Source organism: Sus scrofa, chromosome 4 (assembly GCF_000003025.6).
Source record: "Sus scrofa isolate TJ Tabasco breed Duroc chromosome 4, Sscrofa11.1, whole genome shotgun sequence".
Lineage (NCBI taxonomy): Eukaryota > Metazoa > Chordata > Mammalia > Artiodactyla > Suidae > Sus > Sus scrofa.
Window position 1 is genome coordinate 54,015,306 of NC_010446.5, and position 19,389 is coordinate 54,034,694.

Here is a 19,389-nt window from a genome sequence, read left to right on the forward strand (position 1 = left end):
GCCACAGCCACATGGGATCTGAGCTGGGTCTGTGACCTACACAACCAGAGCCACAGCAACACCAGATCCCTGACCCACTGAACGAAGACAGGGATGGAATCCTCATCCTCACGGGTACTAGTCAGATTCATTTCTTTTATGCCACAATAGGAACTCCGCCCCCCCCCAAATGCATGTTTATTGACTTTATTTAGATATATTGGATTTATACAAAATAATGATTATTTAGCCATATGATTTTCACATTCTATAATTAATGATATATGAATCCATGTACTTAAACAATAAAAAATAACTTTAATAAAATAATTTTTTAATCACATAACAAGGGGAATCTAAACACTTTTAAGTAACATTTTACTTCAAGTGCATATTGGAGGTTAACATTAAAATGTTTTAATGACAAGTGTATCATTGTAGTGTAGTTTACAATCCCATGTAATTCGGTATTACCTGACTTACCCTGTGTACTCAGTATTCTTCATGCAGAGAAGAAACTATTTGCAAATATAATACCCTAAAACATTTTTTTCTTTTCCACCTTCCCAAATAGCATTAATTTATTTTTAAGCAAACTGCAGGTTTAAAGGTAATTCCATTTCATAACATTTCACATTACAGATTTTCCTTCCAGTTTTGCCATTTCAATTTATCCAATTAAAATAAATTTAAATAACAAATCAAATAAACAAATTTAAAACTAGGTTTCAGTTCAGCTTTCATTCTTCTTAACATTCTCTGAAATATTAAACACACACACGTATCCATTTTTGTCAGCTGAGAACTTACTCCTCTCAGAACCTTAGACCAAAGAGGAACAAGGTCAGCAACTATTTATTTCATGTGATATTACTGTGACTTTCACGAAACTTAACACCATTTTAATACTTTTTCTAGGCCATATTAATGTTACTTTTGGTTCCACATAGATAAGCACCATCTTATAAGCCCCAGAATTGAGAGTTTTTAGAGAATTAAGTACAAAGCAGTACACACAATATGATAATTCTCAAGGGAAGTAGAATAGTCCAAAATATATATCCATGCAGAGGAAATGAAGAATTAAGAATTCAACAGAATAATTTTAGCAAAAATAATTTTTTAAAATGCATTCTTCTGGCTGAGATTTTTCCCTATGAACATAAATATTTTTTTCATGTTATTATTCTTGTTACTGATGAGTCTTATAAGAAACAAAACATTAGCATTTTAAAATCTTCTTTTTAAGAGGGTTTCCTGCTATTTGCTTCCATTTAGTCTTCTGTTAAGTATTTTAGTTATTTTTCACTTGTAAAAAACAATGTGTATTGATCGAAGAATATTATATGTTAATCAAAAGGTAAATTTATACTAACTGAGATTTAAAAGTTCTTATTTTAAAAAAGAATCCTATAATCTATTAATTTATGCAGATTGTCTTTCCATTGTTAGTTTTTACAGATATTTGTGAATAACCATATATTTACTGTAACTAATATAAAATATTTCAGCTTTCTAAATTTAGATCTTTCAAAATGTATGTTATTCTAATTGTCCTAATTACTTTTTAATTTAGCCAAAATTCAAAATTTCTACCATGCTTGAATCCTCCTCCTTCTCCTTTATACCCAGGATACATGGTGTGAATGAAAGAGTGGCCATGTGTATCTACAACAGACTGAAGGTATTTTCACGTTTGGTTATTGGCGTCTTAAAGTTTACTAACACTTTTATAATCACTTTCTCTGCTTATATTTGATAGCAGTAAGCAATAAAGTAAATTGAACTAATTGAGTTTGTTTTGCTAGGATTTAGGCACTCAGACCACAAAAACATAACCATATGAAACTTTTCAATTTGGTGAAGCTGTAACAGTTCTGAATCTTGACTCTCAAAATAAAATGACCTCACCTTTATTTATTTACTGTGCAATGAATTATCTATGTAAAATTGCTTTTGAACAGAGATTTTGAAATAGTGTCCCTAATTTATATTTCTAGCTGTATTTTCCTTTGGCTTGAGTAAGTTAATAGGCAAACTGAACTTCATTTGATTCACCCTAATAATAAAACTAATAATTCCCACTCAAATAAGTTTATGATAACATAAATATTTCAAATCTCAAGCATGAAAGGAAAATTCAACAGGTTTTAGTTCCCTTGTTTGTACCTGCACGTTAACTTAGTAATGCATGAGGTATAAAACAATATAGTTGTAACAATATGAAATTGAAGTGTTACCAACATATGTTTTTTGTTTATTTGTTTTTTGGTTTTTTGTTTCTTTTTGCTTTTTGAAGGCTACACCTGTGGCATATGGAAGTTCCCAGGCTAAGGGTTCAACCAGAGCTACAGCTGTTGGCCTACGCCACAGTCACAGTAACACAGGGTCTGAGCCACATCTCTGACCTACACCACAGCTCACAGCAACACTGTGAGCTCCTTAATCCATTGATTGAGGCCAGGGATCAAACTTACCTCCTCATGGATACTAGTCAGGTTCATAATCACTGAGCCACAACAGGAACTCCCTGATATATGTTAAATGTGATCACAGAGGCTTAAAGAAATGTCTTGTGTTGAGGCTTTACCTAGACAAGAGTACTCTAGTTAGAGTGGTCTGTTTTATATCCAATATCATATTTATATTAGAAGGTGGGACACAGAAGACAAAATGATCAAATTGGACTCACAGAAATCTTACCCTATATTAAGCTTTACTAATAAATCAAAGGATACAATCAATCATGAAAACTAGGCAGGGAAAGAGAAATCTGAGACATCATATGAGGATCTGTGGGTCCTTCTTTTACTCATTAGACACACATCATGACCCAGAATAATTGCTGGATTCTCTACATGACATTATCAGGACATTTCACAAAATTGCGAGCATGCAAGTTATGAAATATCTCCATTTTATACTGCAGATAATCACCTAGATTATCAGACATTTTCCTAGGAGACATGTCCTATAAATCTTTGGAATTTATCTTCATGAATATGGAGCTTTTTGATAAGAATATTCCATAAAGAAGAACTTACCTTCTGGCAAATATCATTAGTCTACTTATTAAGATACTTAATTCAGTTACCAGTATCTTTATAAGAAGGTTATATATATCATTTCTTTCTTCCTTGTGAATATCTCTCACTCCTATGCTCCATGATCTGGAAATAAATGATTACAGGCCCACCTCTTGAATGTCTTATTCTATACTCTGACCTCAGCCAATATAACTTTGTCGTCTTTTTCTCAAGTATATTTTCATAATTTGTCTTACAACATCTCCTGCAATATCTTACTCAAAAGAATAAGCATATATTCTGAGGACTACTAGGCTTTGACTAACAAGGATTATATACTCTGCAGAGATATTAATTGTGGCCACACATTATTTCCAAGCACTTTCAAGACCTCTGGATATTATTTTAACCAGCTAAGTTGCTCTTTTTTGATTCTATCATCTATAGTTGTGTGACTCTTCATACATGTTGAAGAATACATTCAATTGAGTATGTCATTTTTCTAAGGCCAAGTTCACTTATGTTTCTGGTCAACCAGCTTCCATAAATCCTACATCAATAGGACTTCACCCTGTCTTTACAAAATATTTCTCATCCTGTTTTAATAACTCTCTAGAGCTTATAGTCTAGTAAAGGGGTGAAGAAACTAAATAAGTAAAAACAATAAATCCTTGTATTGTGATAAGTACTATCAAGAAAATCAAACAACAACATGATACACCATAACTCAGTAGCAAGAAAGTAGGTTCTTCTGAGTTGATTTATGTGCTAGAACACATTTGGTAGAAAATATATAAGCTGAGATAGGAGAGAAGAAATTTTGAGAAAAGGAAAAGCAGGCAGAAAGTCGTAATTCTGTGGCATGCTTTTATGAACAGCAGTGTAATTAAGTGGAGTGAGCCAAGTAAAAAATATTAGGCAATAATTATGTGGCGGGAGCTAGGGTCATGTCTGTGTTTTGTTATGGCATATGGTTGAGGACAAGTTTGGAGTTTTATTCTGCAGGTGAAGGGAAGTCTTTGAGGTCTCTTTAATTGAGGAGACGTATGATCTGATTTTGTTTTGAAAGATCACTCTCGATCTCTTTTGATAATAAACCACAGTAGATAAGACAAGAAACAGAGAGATCATTTAGGAAGTTAGAACATATAAAAAAATAGTTAAATATTTTGAGTCCCAGAATCAAGTGATTTGCTTGTATTTTACCAAAATTTTTGACCCAGATATTACAGGGAAGGAAATGACTACATAGTTACCAAGAGTGCAAAATCAACACAAAATGGCAGGCATCCATGTTTCTTGAATACTATAAACATGTGTTTCTCTTAGACATTTTTGGGTATTTTAGCTTCACACTGAGTTGCTTATAATTATTTGAAATGATATTACTTCAACAACATATATTGCCTTAGACATTTTCTTTTACCCATGCCATGGTTTTCAGGTTCATTTTAAGCACTAAGTGGTTCTGATGAAAAGGATTGAAATATACTATTGGTTTTCTCCAGAGTGAAATACGGTGACACAACTTGCAAAATTCAGTGTTAAAAAACTGCTGGTTAATTCTTTACTCCTTGTTGCTAGGTTCCATAAGCCACTCTCAAAGTTGAGTTTAATGAAAATGAATTGCTGTATTATGTTCCTTTCACACAATAACACTATTGAAATCCCTTCGATTCAAGAGAATAAATAAGAAAAGCTAATAAGAATAAGAATATAATGTTGCTTAAGAAAGGAATAAGCCCTAGTTACTGTAACTGTTTTCACACTGTGAGCAACATGGCAATCACTTGGAAATTGCATCTTTTGGCATAACCTCCTCATACTTCCCTTGAAAATTCAATTATTCTTTTCTGCACCTGAAGTTCACTGGAGACACAAACTCTGATAAACCCAAGATGACACAGACTGGCATATATATTCCTATTTGTCTTTCGTGCTCTCAGAGATGAGGAGAAAAAATTATACTTAAAAGTAAAGATAAAATGGTAGGTGATGGACATACCACCTCGTACCCTAATAAATTATTATGTGGAAAAGCATATGTATCATGTTAGAAATGAATATTAATTTACAATAAATTTACATTTCAAATTTTAGTATGAGAGACATTCTTTAATTTTCCAAATACTTTTCTAATTTATAGAGGGGTAATTAAATTGAATGTAAGCAACATGGAAAGTCCATTGTGAATAGATATGGGTGTGAGAGAGTTCAACTTGCAAAAACCCATCAACACTTGATTGTGATATAACTAAGTTTCAAATATATGTGTATTTATGGAGAAGACTAAAAGTAAATTGTTCAATTTAACTCACAGAAATTATGACACTATTTTTTTTCAATCTCCACAAGAACTAATTATTATTAGTTTACAAGCAATCAGGAGAGAAACTCTCTGAAGAATTATCTCGATATGTTTAATCAGAATAAACAATGAGGATAACTTTCACACAAGGATTTGCCTCCATAAAACCAAAATCTAAAATTGATATCTGTAATTATCAATGAACAACTAATATATTGAGATGATATTAAAGTGGTATAGTCAAGCCACAGCTTCTTCCTGTAAACTTAGTGTGGCTATTAACAATTTGTACTGCTGAGAGTGTGAATTTTTCATGTGAATAAGAAGAATGATTACATACATAAAGAAGTACTTACCTGATTTGAGAGTAGATATTAAATAATTAACTCTGCAAAATGGGTGGAAGACTTGGAGTTCATAAGAAATTTAAAAAAGAAACTAAGGAAAAAGATAATTGTAGGTGAAAAGTCAAAGAGAAACAGCAAATTGTTAGGTGGTGAATGCAATACTTTGAAGTAGCTTGGTCTGTGAGAAATCCTTGAAAATAGGACAGTCAGAAAGATTTTAAAAAGTCAAATATTTAATGAGCAAGTAAAGCCACCATAAGCAGCATATATGTGAAACTTTTTCTACTGCACACAAATTTCACAAATATTTGGTGAAATTCTATTATATGTAAGCCATTTCTCCTAAAAAGAGTGGCTAGGAAATGGATAAATTGGCAATTAAGCAGTACTTAAGAGATGCACGATCTTAGATTGGGAATAGTACTAGAAAAAAATAAAGAGCATAGATAAAATTTAGAAAATTTTAGACACTTTGCCTAGAAAAGTCTTTAAGGATACAACCTCTCTAGGATTATTCAGAATAAATAATTTTAAGGTAATTAACATCGACTGATAAACAACTTAACCTTTCAAATACTGAAGACATAACATATTGGCAATATTAAATAAATATTATATATGCCAGGCACTAAACTAATAACTTTACATAGATTATCTTATTTGACTTTCACAAAAGCCTTGTAGTCAGTAATAATACGAAGGGTTGTGTGTGTGTGTATTCGCTTACCAACAAATTTAGAAAGACTGAGAAGGGCCAAGATAATGGTATGAGATTAACAGATAGGCACTTTGTGTATAAAATAGATAAGCAATAGGATACATTGTAAAACACAGGAAATTATAGTCATTGTTTTGTAATAAATTTAAATGGAACATAATCTGTAAAAATACTGAATTGCTATGCTATATAACTGTAAACTAATATGATATGTAAATGACTATACTTCAGTTTTTTAAAAAGGAGATAAATTAAGGCAGCAAATGTTAAGGATAATGATAACAGTAAAATAATAGAAAAAGTATATATATACATATACCATGCAATGATTAGTAAAAGTAATCTAGAGTTTTTATATTGATATTAACTAAAGTAGACTTCAGAATAAAAAATACTGTTAGACATGAGGAAAGACATTATGTAATGATACAACAGTCAATTCTCAAGAAAGATGTAATGATTTTAAAGGTCTGTGCACCTAAAAAAAGAGCTTCAAAATATAGTAAGTAAAAACTAATAAAACTAAAAAGATAAATAAGCAAATTCGCATAAAACTTGAGTCTTCAACACTCTTCTCAAAAATTTATTAAACAAGTACACAGAAAATCAGTAAGGAAGTAGATGATCTGAACACTATCAAACTAAGTGACATGATATAACAACACAGCCAATAAAAAAATATTATTTTCTGTAAATATGATATAGTCACCAGACTATATCACATTATGAACCATAAAGCAAATTTAGACTTAACAAATATAGACAAATTCATATAAAGTGTGTTCGTGAGTGAACCACTACAGAATTCAAACAGACAGCAGTATCAGAAAATTACCTTGGGGAGTTACCCTCATGGCACAGCAGAAACGAATCCAACTAGGAACCATGAGGTTGTGGGTTTGACCCATGGCCTCACTCAGTGGGTTAAGGATCCAGCATTGCTGTGAGCTGTGGTATAGGTTGTAGACGTGGCTAGTATCTGGCATTGCTGTGGCTCTGGTGCAGCCCAGCAGCTGCAGCTCCAATTGATCCCTAGCCTGGGAACCTCCGTATAACGTGTCTGCAGCCATCCAAAGAAAAGAGACAAAAAATAAAAATAAAAAGAGAAAGAAAATTACCTTGAAATTTTATATTTTGAATGTGAAGAATATAATCTCAATAACTCAGGAAGTCTCATGGAAAAATACTATTACGTGAAAACAAGAATAAAGAATACCAAAATATAAAAGGTGCAACTAAAACCACACTTAGACAGAAACTTATAGCATGAAAGAAATTTTAGTAAATCAGGAAGATATAAAATCAGTAATCAAAGAATTCCATTTTATTTATTTTTTTTATTTTTTTATTTTTTTATTGTTATTTCCCCAATACAATTTTTTTTTTCTACTGTACAGCATGGTGACCCAGTTACACATATATGTACACATTCTTTTTCTCACATTATCATGCTCCATCACAAGTGACTAGACAGGATCTCATTGATAATCCATTCCGAAGACAATAGTTTGCATCTATTAACCCCAAGCTCCCAATCCACTCTGCTTCCTTCCCCTCCCACTTGGCAACCACAAGTCTGTTCTCTAAGACCATGATTTTCCTTTCTGTGGAAAGATTCATTTGTGCTATTTATTAGATTCATTTGTGCTATTTACTGATATCATATGGTATTTGTCCTTCTCCTTCTAACTTCACTCAATATGAAAGTTTCTAGTTCCATCCATCTTGCTGCAAATGGCATTAGTTTGTTCTTTTTATGGCTGAGCAGTATTCTATTGTGTGTATATACGACTTCTTCCTAATCTAATCATCTGTCAATGGACATCGGGTTGTTTCCATGTCTTGGCCATTGTGAATACTACTGCAATGAAAATGCATGTGCATCTATCTTTTTAAAGGAAAGATTGGATATATCCCCAGAGTGGGGTTGGTGGGTCATAGGGTAGTTCTATGTATAGATTTCTAAGGTACCTCCATACTGTTCTCCATAGTGGCTGTACCAGCTTCCATTCCCACCAACAGTGCAGGAGGGTTCCCTTTTCTCCACACCCCCTCCAGAATTTGTTATTTGTGGGCTTATTAATGATGGCCATTCTGACTGGTGTGAGGTGGTACCTCATAGTAGTTTTGATTTGCATTTCTCTAATAATCAGTGATGTTGAGCATTGTTTCATGTGCTTGTTGGCCATCTGTACATCTTCCTTGGAGAAATGTCTATTCAGGTCTTTTGCCCATTTTTCCATTGGGTTTTTGGATTTTTTGCTGTTGAGTTGTATAAGTTGCTTGTATATTCTAGAGATTAAGCCCTTTTCAGTTGCCTCATTTGAAACTATTTTTTTCCCATTCTGTAAGTTGTCTCTCTCTCTTCTTTTTGCTTTCCTTTGCTGTGCAAAAGCTTGTCAGTTCAATTAGGTCCCACTGGTCTATTTTTGCTTTTATTTCTGTTGCTTTGGGAGACCCTCCTGAAAAAACATTTGCAAAATTGATATCAGAGAATGTTTTGCCTATGTTCTCTTCCAGAAGTCTGATGGTGTCTTGTCTTATATTTAAGTCTTTAAGCCACTTGAGTTTATTTTGATACATGGTGTGAGGGTGTGTTCTAGTTTAATTGATTTGCATGCAGCTGTCCAGGTTTCCCAGCAAGACTTTCTGAATAGACTGTCTTTTTCTCATTTTATGTTCTTGCCTCATTTGTTGAAGATTAATTGATCATAGGTGTCAGGGTTTCTTTCTGGGTTCTCTATTCTGTTCCATTGGTCTGTCTGTCTGTTTTGGTAGCAGTACCACACTGTTTTGATGACTGTGGCTTTGTAATAGTGCTTGAAGTCTGGGAGGGTTATGCCTCCTGCTTGGTTTTTGTTCCTCAGAATTGCTTTGGCAATTCTGGATCTTATGGTTCCATATAAATTTTTGGATTGTTTGTTCTAGTTCTGTGAAAAATGTTATGGGCAATTGGATAGGTATTGCATTGAATCTGTAGATTGCTTTGGGTAGTATGGCCATTTTTACACTATTAATTTTTCCAGCCTAGGAGCATGGGATATCTTTCCATTTCTTTATATCTTCTTTAATTTCCTTGGTGAATGTTTTATAGTTCTCAGCATATAATTCCATTTTAAAAACTAGAAAATTGAGAGGAAAAATGAGTAAACTTAAAATTAGCAAGATGAAAGAAATGATTAAAGATAAGAGTAAAAATCAATACAATTGAAAATAATAAAGTAAATTAACAAACCAAGTGTTGGTTATTGGAAAAGTTAAATAAAGTTGACAAATCTCCAGAAATATTGACTAATAGAAGAAAAGCACAAATTTACCTGTAACAGATTGAAAACTGGGCATCATACCACAAATATTTAATGGGTAATAAGGGAATGATAGAAGTGATTCTATTCTAATAGTTTAAAATTTTAAATAAAAAGAATTATTTTCTTAAACCATCGATACTAAAATAGTCTTAACTAGTACAAAATTTGTTAAATGTAGTCAATAATTTAAGACCAACTAAAAAAGAAAACATAGGCCCAATAGTTTTCATTGGTGAATTTTCCAAATATTTAAGAAAGAAAAAAATTTATCGATTTTATACAATCTCTTCCAAAAATGATAAGTGGAGAAAATGTTTCCCAACTTATGGTGTGGGATCAGCAGTAGCCTAATACTAAATCTATAAAATATAGAACAAGAGTAAAACTGCAGACCAAAATTCCTTATTAACACATGTGAAAACATCCTGAACAAATAATAAGGTAAATCAGAAACTCAAATCCACTATAATATAAAGATGATAACACACCAAAAAAGAACTCACAGCTAGTCAAGACAGTCTGTGTAATTCACCATGTTAAGAAACAAAAATAGAATCCAGGTAGTATCTCAACAGATGCAGAAAATCATTTTGAAAATACAATATCCATTAATATAAAAAAAAGACTGAAAAGGGAGAAATTAAACTCCAATAATCTCAATTAACGTGATTGTCTATATACAAACTGCTAAGGAATCTACCAACACTATTTTATAGTTAATAATTTAACAAAGTCACATGATAAGTATCAATAGACAACATACATTATATTTCTATATACCAGCAGTAAACTGTTGGAATATGAAATTAAAAAAAATACCATTTATAAGAGCACCAGATATTTGAAATATACAGATATAAATCTAAGAAATACAGGATCAACCTGTTGAAAACTACAAAGCATTGATGAAAGCAATTCTTAGAAAACCTAATTAATTAGAGAGATAGATAATGTTGATAAATCGGAAACTCAGTGTTGTTAAGATGCCAATTCTGAATTTTATCTCTACATTTATTAAAATATTGGTGAAAATTCTATAGGTTTATTTCCAGTAAACACTTTTATAACTAAACTTTCTTCAAGAATTTATACAGAAAGGCAGAAGAACGAGGATTGGCAATGACCTTTAAATAGTCAAACAGTTTTAGTATAGAAGGTCAAAGTTAGAGAACTCACCATACCCCAAATCAAAACTTACCATTAAATTAACCAGGACATTGTGCTATTGGTGAAAAGATAAATATATATATATATATATATATATATATCTCAATGGAGCAGGGAGGACTTCTCCAAATAGAACCACAAGAACAAAGTTAAAAGATTTATAACAGAGTCATAAAAATTATCCGGGAGTGAAAAGATAGTCTTTCAACAAATGCTGCTGGAATAATTAGAAATTCATATACAAAAATATTCTCCTTGACCTAGAGCTCACACTTAAAATTACTTAAAAATGAATCATAGGCCTAATTATAAAATTTCAAATTCTGGAAATAAACTACATAGGAAAATTCACAAACTTGTGAAAAAGTAATTTTTTTTAATAAATTGCACATGTACATGGATAAAACTATAACGTATCTAGATATTTACCTCAAACAAATAAAAAACCTACATCCACTCAAAACCTGTATGTCAATGTCTATGATATATTTACTTACAATCCACCAAAACTGTAAACAACCCAGATGTCTTTCAGTAAATGAATGGATAAACAAACTCTGGGATAAACATGATAATGAAGACTTGGAATATTACTGAGCAATAAACAAGAACAAGCCATTGATTCATGATAAAACATAAATGTGTCATGAATGCATGTTCCTAATTGGAAGAAGCTAGCCTCAAAATACTATTATATTTGATTCCAACCATATAGAATTATCATTGTTTTACTCCATCTATATGACATCTGGGAAAGGCAAACAATAAAATGGAAACAGGTCAATGATACACAAGGGTTGGAAATAGGGCCAAGGGTTGACTAAAAAGGAATATTGAAGTTGATGAGACTGTTTGGTATCAAGAAGGTGATGGTGATCATCACAACCCAATTTTTATAGCATTTCCATCCATGATCATTGTACAACTATAAGTGTAATAAATTTATTGAGTAATATACAAAAAAAAAAAAAGAAAAGAAAGGGATGCTGGAGTTCCTGCTGTGGCTCAGTAGGTTAAGAATCCAACTGCAGCAATTCGGATCATTATGGAGGCACGAGTCTGATCCCTGTCCCAACACAGTGGGTTAAGGATCTGGCATCACTACAGCTATGGTATAGGTCACGACTCTGGCTCGGATTCCATCCCAGGCCTAGGAACTTCCATGTGCTTCGGGTGCAGCCATAAATAGAAAAGGAAAGAAAAGAGAAATTGATTCTAGGGTTGTAATTGTGCAACATGATGAGTATAATTAACACTGCTTATGTAATATATGAAACTTGTTAAGAGAGAAAACCCTGAGTTTGCATCACTAGGAAAAAAAGTTTTTCTCTCTAATTTTGTTTCTATATGAAATGCAGATATTCACTAAACTTATTGTGATCATCACTTCATAATGCAAGTCAAGTTATTATGCTGCACACCTTAAACTTAACATAGTACTTTATGTCAATTATTTCTCAATAAAACTAGAGGAGAAAAGGCCCCCCCCCCGCAAAAAAAAGAAAAAAAAGAAGGTGGTGGTGGATGTGTAACTCTACTCACATTTGCCAAGATGAATAGAACTGACCATACCACAGTTTAAATTATGCTTTATGTAAATAAAGACAAAAAAATCAGTGAGAAGAATAAAAATTTATATTACTAAAGCCCTGCATAGTGGATATGTGTTCACAAACACTGTTTACTTGTACTCTAGAAGATATTAAAACAACAAATTAATATTCTCTACGTCAAGATAATAATTCTTAGAGTTGGCATTCAAAGCCAGCTCTTGTTCTTGTTTTACATCAAGTTAAAGTAATTCATATCATCAAACAAACTGTACTGTGTGGTATAGTTCTTACTTTGAATTCTCTTTTGTATTTTCTAATGACTTAAAGGATTTTTATATTTGTCATCTTGGAAAATGTTTGAGGTTTTCCTGCATATTATTCAGAGAGTAAGAAGCAGTTTATATACTATTGACTTCACAAATGTCTTGAACTTTTAGTGCCTAATTTAGCACGCATAACACATATTTCTAGGTAAGTATCATTAAATTATTTATCAGGGCGCAGTGGTCAAAATGGCTTTTACCGTATTACTAAGAGCAGTCTTCTGACATGATGATGTTACATTTAATAATTTAGAAGGGTAAGCTGATGAAAGCAATTTTTTATTTCATAAAAATTAATTATTTAATGCAATATTACATTCAAAAATAAATCATTGTTTCCCTCATTTTTACTTTGCAATTATTTCCGTACATCCTAGCTATTTTGTCCCGTTTAGTTTTTGTTATTGCCTTTTTGATTATTTTATCTCTTCTTTTTCAAAAGTGTTTTAACAAGTATCATCAATTCATATATGTTTATGGTGACAGTAAGTTTACAGTGATTTTTGGACAATTCAAATTAAAGAGCCCATTAGAGAATAAAAATAGTTTATTATAAATATAGTCAATCAAAATCCAGTTACTTCAAAATTCCTCATACTTAGGATCACTTTGACAAATAATCTCAGTGTTGCTGAAAGTATCTGTCCTTTGTTTCCATGACTACTCACCATGAGAGTATCTGTGTGTGTATGTGTATAAAATATCTGGAGTTCAAAACAATGACCTACACTAATTTTATAGTACTGAACACATTATTTTAGCTTTTCCTGTTAACTTTAGGAAAAATTAAATAATGAGTACAACAGCTGGAATGGAATTCTGAAATAATGTTAATGTACCCAGGAGAAAAACTACATTTTGATGTGAAAATAAAAAGACAAAACTGAAATGATTTTCTAGGTATCAAAGAAAATGATGAGCAAATATTCAAGACAAAAGTGGATGCTTATAGTTCAATAAGATTACCATTATTCCGTTTTTATAACTGAATATGCAAATAAAAGGACAATGTGCATAATTTAGACAGGAAATGGAAAGACCCAGTCTGGAAACTGCCAAGCTTAGGATGATAAAATATTAAGAGAATAATCTAAGCAAAAAAATTTGCTCTACATAAATTTTCTATTTTTTTCTCCTGTAATGCAGACATTACTGATAAAATTTCATAATGATGTTTCAAGGCATGATGGTTGTCATTTCTTGAAATTAATCTGGACAAATGAAGGACGAAATGTGCATTTTTCCCTTTATTTGTGTATGTGGAGGATTTTGCTGTGCAACTTCTATGAATATTAACAATGCCAATTACTGATCCAGAAGACCATGACGGCTCATTCTCAGCAGTCACAGTCCATCACATAGAGTCATATTTAGAGACTGTACCATTGCAAGTTATGGTATTTGAGCACCCTTTAGCTTGCAGATCCTTGACATAAAAGACAGTTACAGTGTATTTATAGCCTTTAAGGTCAGTGATCAATGATATGATGGACTATTATGTCTCCGAAACATGTTGGATGTTGGCCCTACTGGTCTGTTAACAGAATCTCTTCTGTACTAACATACATGGACTATAAGACCATCTGCCAAAAATCCTTATAAAAAATTGTTAGAATCTGTTCTGCATGTCCATGCCAAGATAATTTCAATTGACACAATGATCCTTCTGTATATCTATCATACTTATACCTGAAAGTCCTTGAGTCTCTTTGCCACCTTCCTTATTAATAATCTGAACTATTCTAATTAATTAGACCGTAACAGGCTATTATAGCAGCCCCCCCAAAAAAACTGTAAATCTCTTCATTTTAATTTATATTTCTCAACGAGTTAGTGTATTTCTTTATGAAAAACTTTCCAATTTTGTTAGAAAAAATTTGGACAAAATAAAGGGCACCATCAAAGAATGTTTTGAAGTTGTTAAAGCTTTTGAGGGAGTGAGAGTGACTGATGTACCATTGTGCTAAACAGTTATGTTTCCTTAGTTATTGCTGCATTTTAACCATTTCTTTTCATGTTTGAGGTATTTTTGAATTTATAGAGAAGGTGTAAAATAGTGCAGTTTTTGTAGGCTTGTCTCTTAGGCTCTGCCTAGATTGACTATAAAATGCAAGAAAGTAGCATTGGCACAATGATATTTTCTAACACATAGACTTGAATTTCATTGCTTTTTCCTGTTAATGTATTTCTTTTTTCTGTTCTGTGATCCAACCCAGGATTCCACACTGTTCTTAGTATTTGCTATATGTTCTTATATATCAGCAACACTTTTTTTTTTAGTCTTTACTCTTTTGAAGGATACTGGCCAGTTATTTTTAATACTTCTCTCCCATTTCTGTTAGTCTACTATTTTTCTCAAAATTAGATTGAAATAACCCATTGTTGGAAAGGTCGGTAGAGAGGTGATATGCTCATTTCAGTACATTGTATAGAGGAATGCATGATTTTGTTGTGGTAGTGATGGTGTCAATCTTAATCATTTGACTATTAATGATAACCATCAGACTATCTATGTGATCTTACTATTCTTACCATTATAATTGCATAACAATTACCACTATTATATTTTGAAAGAATTATTTTGAAACTATGCAAATATTATACAAGTAACTATATGCTAATAAAATGGAAAACCAAAAAGAAATGGACAAATTCTTACAAAGGTACAAACTACCAAGAGTGAACCAGGAAGAAATTGAAAATATAACTAGACAAGTCACAAGTAATGAAATTTAAAATGTGATTAAAAAAAAAACTTGATTGGATTAAGAAGATGTGGTATATAAACACAATGGAATACTACTCAGCTATAAAAAAGAACAAAATAATACCATTTGTGGCAACATGGATGGAACTAGAGACTCTCATACTTGGTAAAGTAAGTCAGAAAGAGAAAGACAAATACCATATGATTTCACTTATATCTGGAATCTAATATAGGGCACAAATGAACCTTTCCACAGAAAAGAAAATCAGGGACATGGAGAACATACTTGTGGTTGCCAAGAGGAAGGGAGAGGGAGTAGGAAGGACTGGGAATTTGGGGTTAATAGATGTAAACTATTGCCTTTGGAATGGACAAGCAATGGGATCCTGCTGTATAGTACTGGGGACTATGTCTGGTCACTTGTGATGCAGTTTGATAATGTGAGAAAAAAAGAATGTATATATATATGTATGTGTGACTTGGTCACCTTGCTGTGCAGCAGAAAATTGACAGAACATTGTAAATCAGCTATAATGGAAAAAATAAAAATCATTATTTAAAAAAAAGCAATACAAAAAAAAAATTCCAACCAACAAAAGCCCAGGATTAGATGTCCTCACAGGTGAACTCTATTAAATATGTAGAGAAGAGTTAACACTTATCCTTATGAAACTATTCCAAAAAAAAATTTAGAGGAAGGATCACACCCAAGATCATTCTATGAGACCACCATCATCCTCATACCAAAACCAGACAAAGATAACCCAAAAAAAAAAGAAAATTTCAGGCCAATATCACTGATGAATATAGGTGCAATCCTCAACAAAATATTAGGAAAACACATCAAATAAAATATGAAAGGATCATACACCATGATCATTTCTGATAAAAACTCTTGCCCAGGAAGGCAAGAATTTTTCAGTATCTGCAAATCAACCAGTGTGATAGACCAGATCAACAAACTGAAGAATAAAAATCATATGATCATCTCAATAGATGCATAAAAAGCTTTTGACAAAATTCAACACACATTTCTGATAAAAACTCTCCAGAAAGTGAGTGTGGAGTGAACCTACCTCAAGATATTAAAAGCCATATATGACAAACCCACAGGTAACATTATTCTCAATGGTGAAAAACTGAAATAATTCCTGCTAAGATGAGGAACAAGACAAGGATATCTATTCTCACCACCTTTGTTAAACATAATTTTGGAAGTTCTAGCCATGGCAATCAAAGAAGAAAAAGAAACAACAGGAATTCAAATTAGAAAAAAAAGCAGTAAGTCAGCAAAACAGTTGTTTGTAGACGGCATGATACTATACATAGAAAACCTAAAGATGTTACCAGAAAACTATTAGAGCTCATCAATGAATTTGGTATTGTTGACAGGATACAAAAGTAATACACATTAATCTCTTTCATTCCTATACACTAACAACCAAAAATCAGAGAAAGAAATTAAGGAAACAATCCCATTTACCATCACAACAAAAATAATAAATTACCTAGCAATAAACCTACCAAAAGAAACAAAAATGTATACCCCAAAACTACAAGACACTGATGAAAGAAATCAAAGATAACACAAAATATGGAAAGAAAAATCATGTTCTTGGATTAGCAGAGTCAACATTGTCAAAAATTACTATATTGCTCAAGGTAATCTACAGATTCAATGCAATCCCTATCAAATTACCAATGGTATTTGATAAATAGAACTAGAACACCAAATTTTAAAACATGTTTGGAAACACAAAAGACCCTGAAGACCCAAACAATCCTGGGAAGGGGGATGGAGATGGGTGATGGAGATGAATCAGGCTCTCTGACCTCAGACTATATCACAAAAGTACAGAAACAGTATGGTGCTAGCATGAAAACAAAAATATAGATTAATGGAATATCATAGAAAGCCCAGAAATAAACCCACACAGCTATGGTCAATTAATCTATGAGAAAAGAGGCAAGAATATACAATGGAGAAAAGACAGTCCCTTCAATAAGAGGTGCCGGAGAAACAGGACAGCTACATGTAAAAACAAAAATGAAATTAGAACATTATCTAATAACATATAGAAAAGTGAAATCAAAATGGATTAAAGACCTAAATAGTTTTTTGGTAAGGCCAGATACTATAAAACTCCTAGAGGAAAACATAGGCAGAACATTCATTGACATAAATTATAGTAATATGTTTTTTGATCTGTTCCCTAGAGTAATGAAAATAAAAACAGAAATTTAAAAAATGGGACCTAATTAAATTTAAAACCTTCTGCACAGCAAAGGAAACATTAAAAAAAAAATGGCAAAAGAATAGACAACCCACGGAATAGGAGAAAATCTTTGCAAATGAAGTGACAGACAAGAGATTGACCTCCAAAGTAAACATCTCACAAGGTTCATTTAAAAAAAAAAAAAAAAAAAAAAGCCTGATCAAAAAAATGAGGAGAAGATCCAAATAGATACTCTGCAAAATATTATGGAGATTCTGCCAAAAGCTAAAAACTAAAAACTATATGATCCAGCAGTCACACTCGTGGGCATCTATCTGAAGAAAACCATAACTTGAAAAGATACATGTACCCCTAGTGTTCATTGCAGTACTACACACAATTGCCAAGACATGGAAGCAATCTCAGTGTCCATTGACAGATGATTGGATAAAGATGTGATACATATGCACAATGGAATATTCCTCAGCCATAGTAACGAAATAATGACCTTTACAACAACATGGATTGACCTAGAAATTATAGTGCTAAGTGAAGTTAGACAGAGAGGCACAAACATTATATGTTATAACTTACATATGAAATCTAAAAAAAAGGATACAATGAACTTTTGCAGAACAGACTCATAGACTTTGAAAAATGTATGGTTAGCATTGAGACAGGTTGAGGGGGGAGGGATGGACTGGGGGTTTGTGATGGAAAATGTTCTAAAATTAGGTGTTGATGGTTTTACAACTAGAAATATAATAAAATTCATTAAATTAAAAAAACACAAAATATAAAATAATACTATCTAGTTAGTACGCCAAAAGTAGAAATTAAAATAAACATTAACAAAAAAAAAAGCAGGAAGAATAAGAGAAAAAACAAGTGCTGAGAACAGGTAGGAAAAAGAGAAAGCATCAGACAAAAATACAATGTTAAACTTGCCCCATTGGTGACAGAGTACAAAAAAATGTAAATTTTTCAAATCATCCAATTAAAAGGCAGATGTCATTTATATGTTGTCTACAAGAAACCTGTTACAGCTCAGTGGTTTAAGAGCCTGACTAGTATCCATGAGGATGCTGGTTTGATCCCTGGCCTCACTCAGTGTGTTAAGGATACAATATTGCTGCCAGCTGTGGCATAGGTCACAGATGTGGCTCGAATCTGGTGTTGCTGGAGCTGTGGCTGTGGCATAGGCTGGCAGCAGAAGCTCAGATTGGACATCTAGTCTAGGAATTTCTATATGCCTCAGGTGCAGCCCTAAAAGGAAAAAAATAAAAATAAAAAAAAATAAATAAATATTAATATATTTATGTGTTAAATTCAAAAGAATGAGAAAGACATACAATGCAAACATTACTCAACGATGTTAATATTAGACAAATTAGATTTGAAAACAAGGAATGTTTCAGGTAAACAACAGTTCTCACAGTGATAAAAGGAGTCAGTTTTCCCATCTCCTTTTTTTTTAATAGCTAACTTTATTCTCAGTGAAAACATGGGCACAAAGTTGATTTGAACTTCTTTACCTTTATTTGAATGAGCCCAGTTCTGATAAAACAAACATAATTGTGTATGTGCCAAAAAATAATAGAGCCTCATATAATCTACATAAAAAATGAGAGACAAAGAAGAATTAAACCAATCTCAATTTTAATTGGGGATATCAACACTTCTCTCTCAATAGTTGATATAAATTACTTACTGAGAAATTCAGTTAGGATATATAAA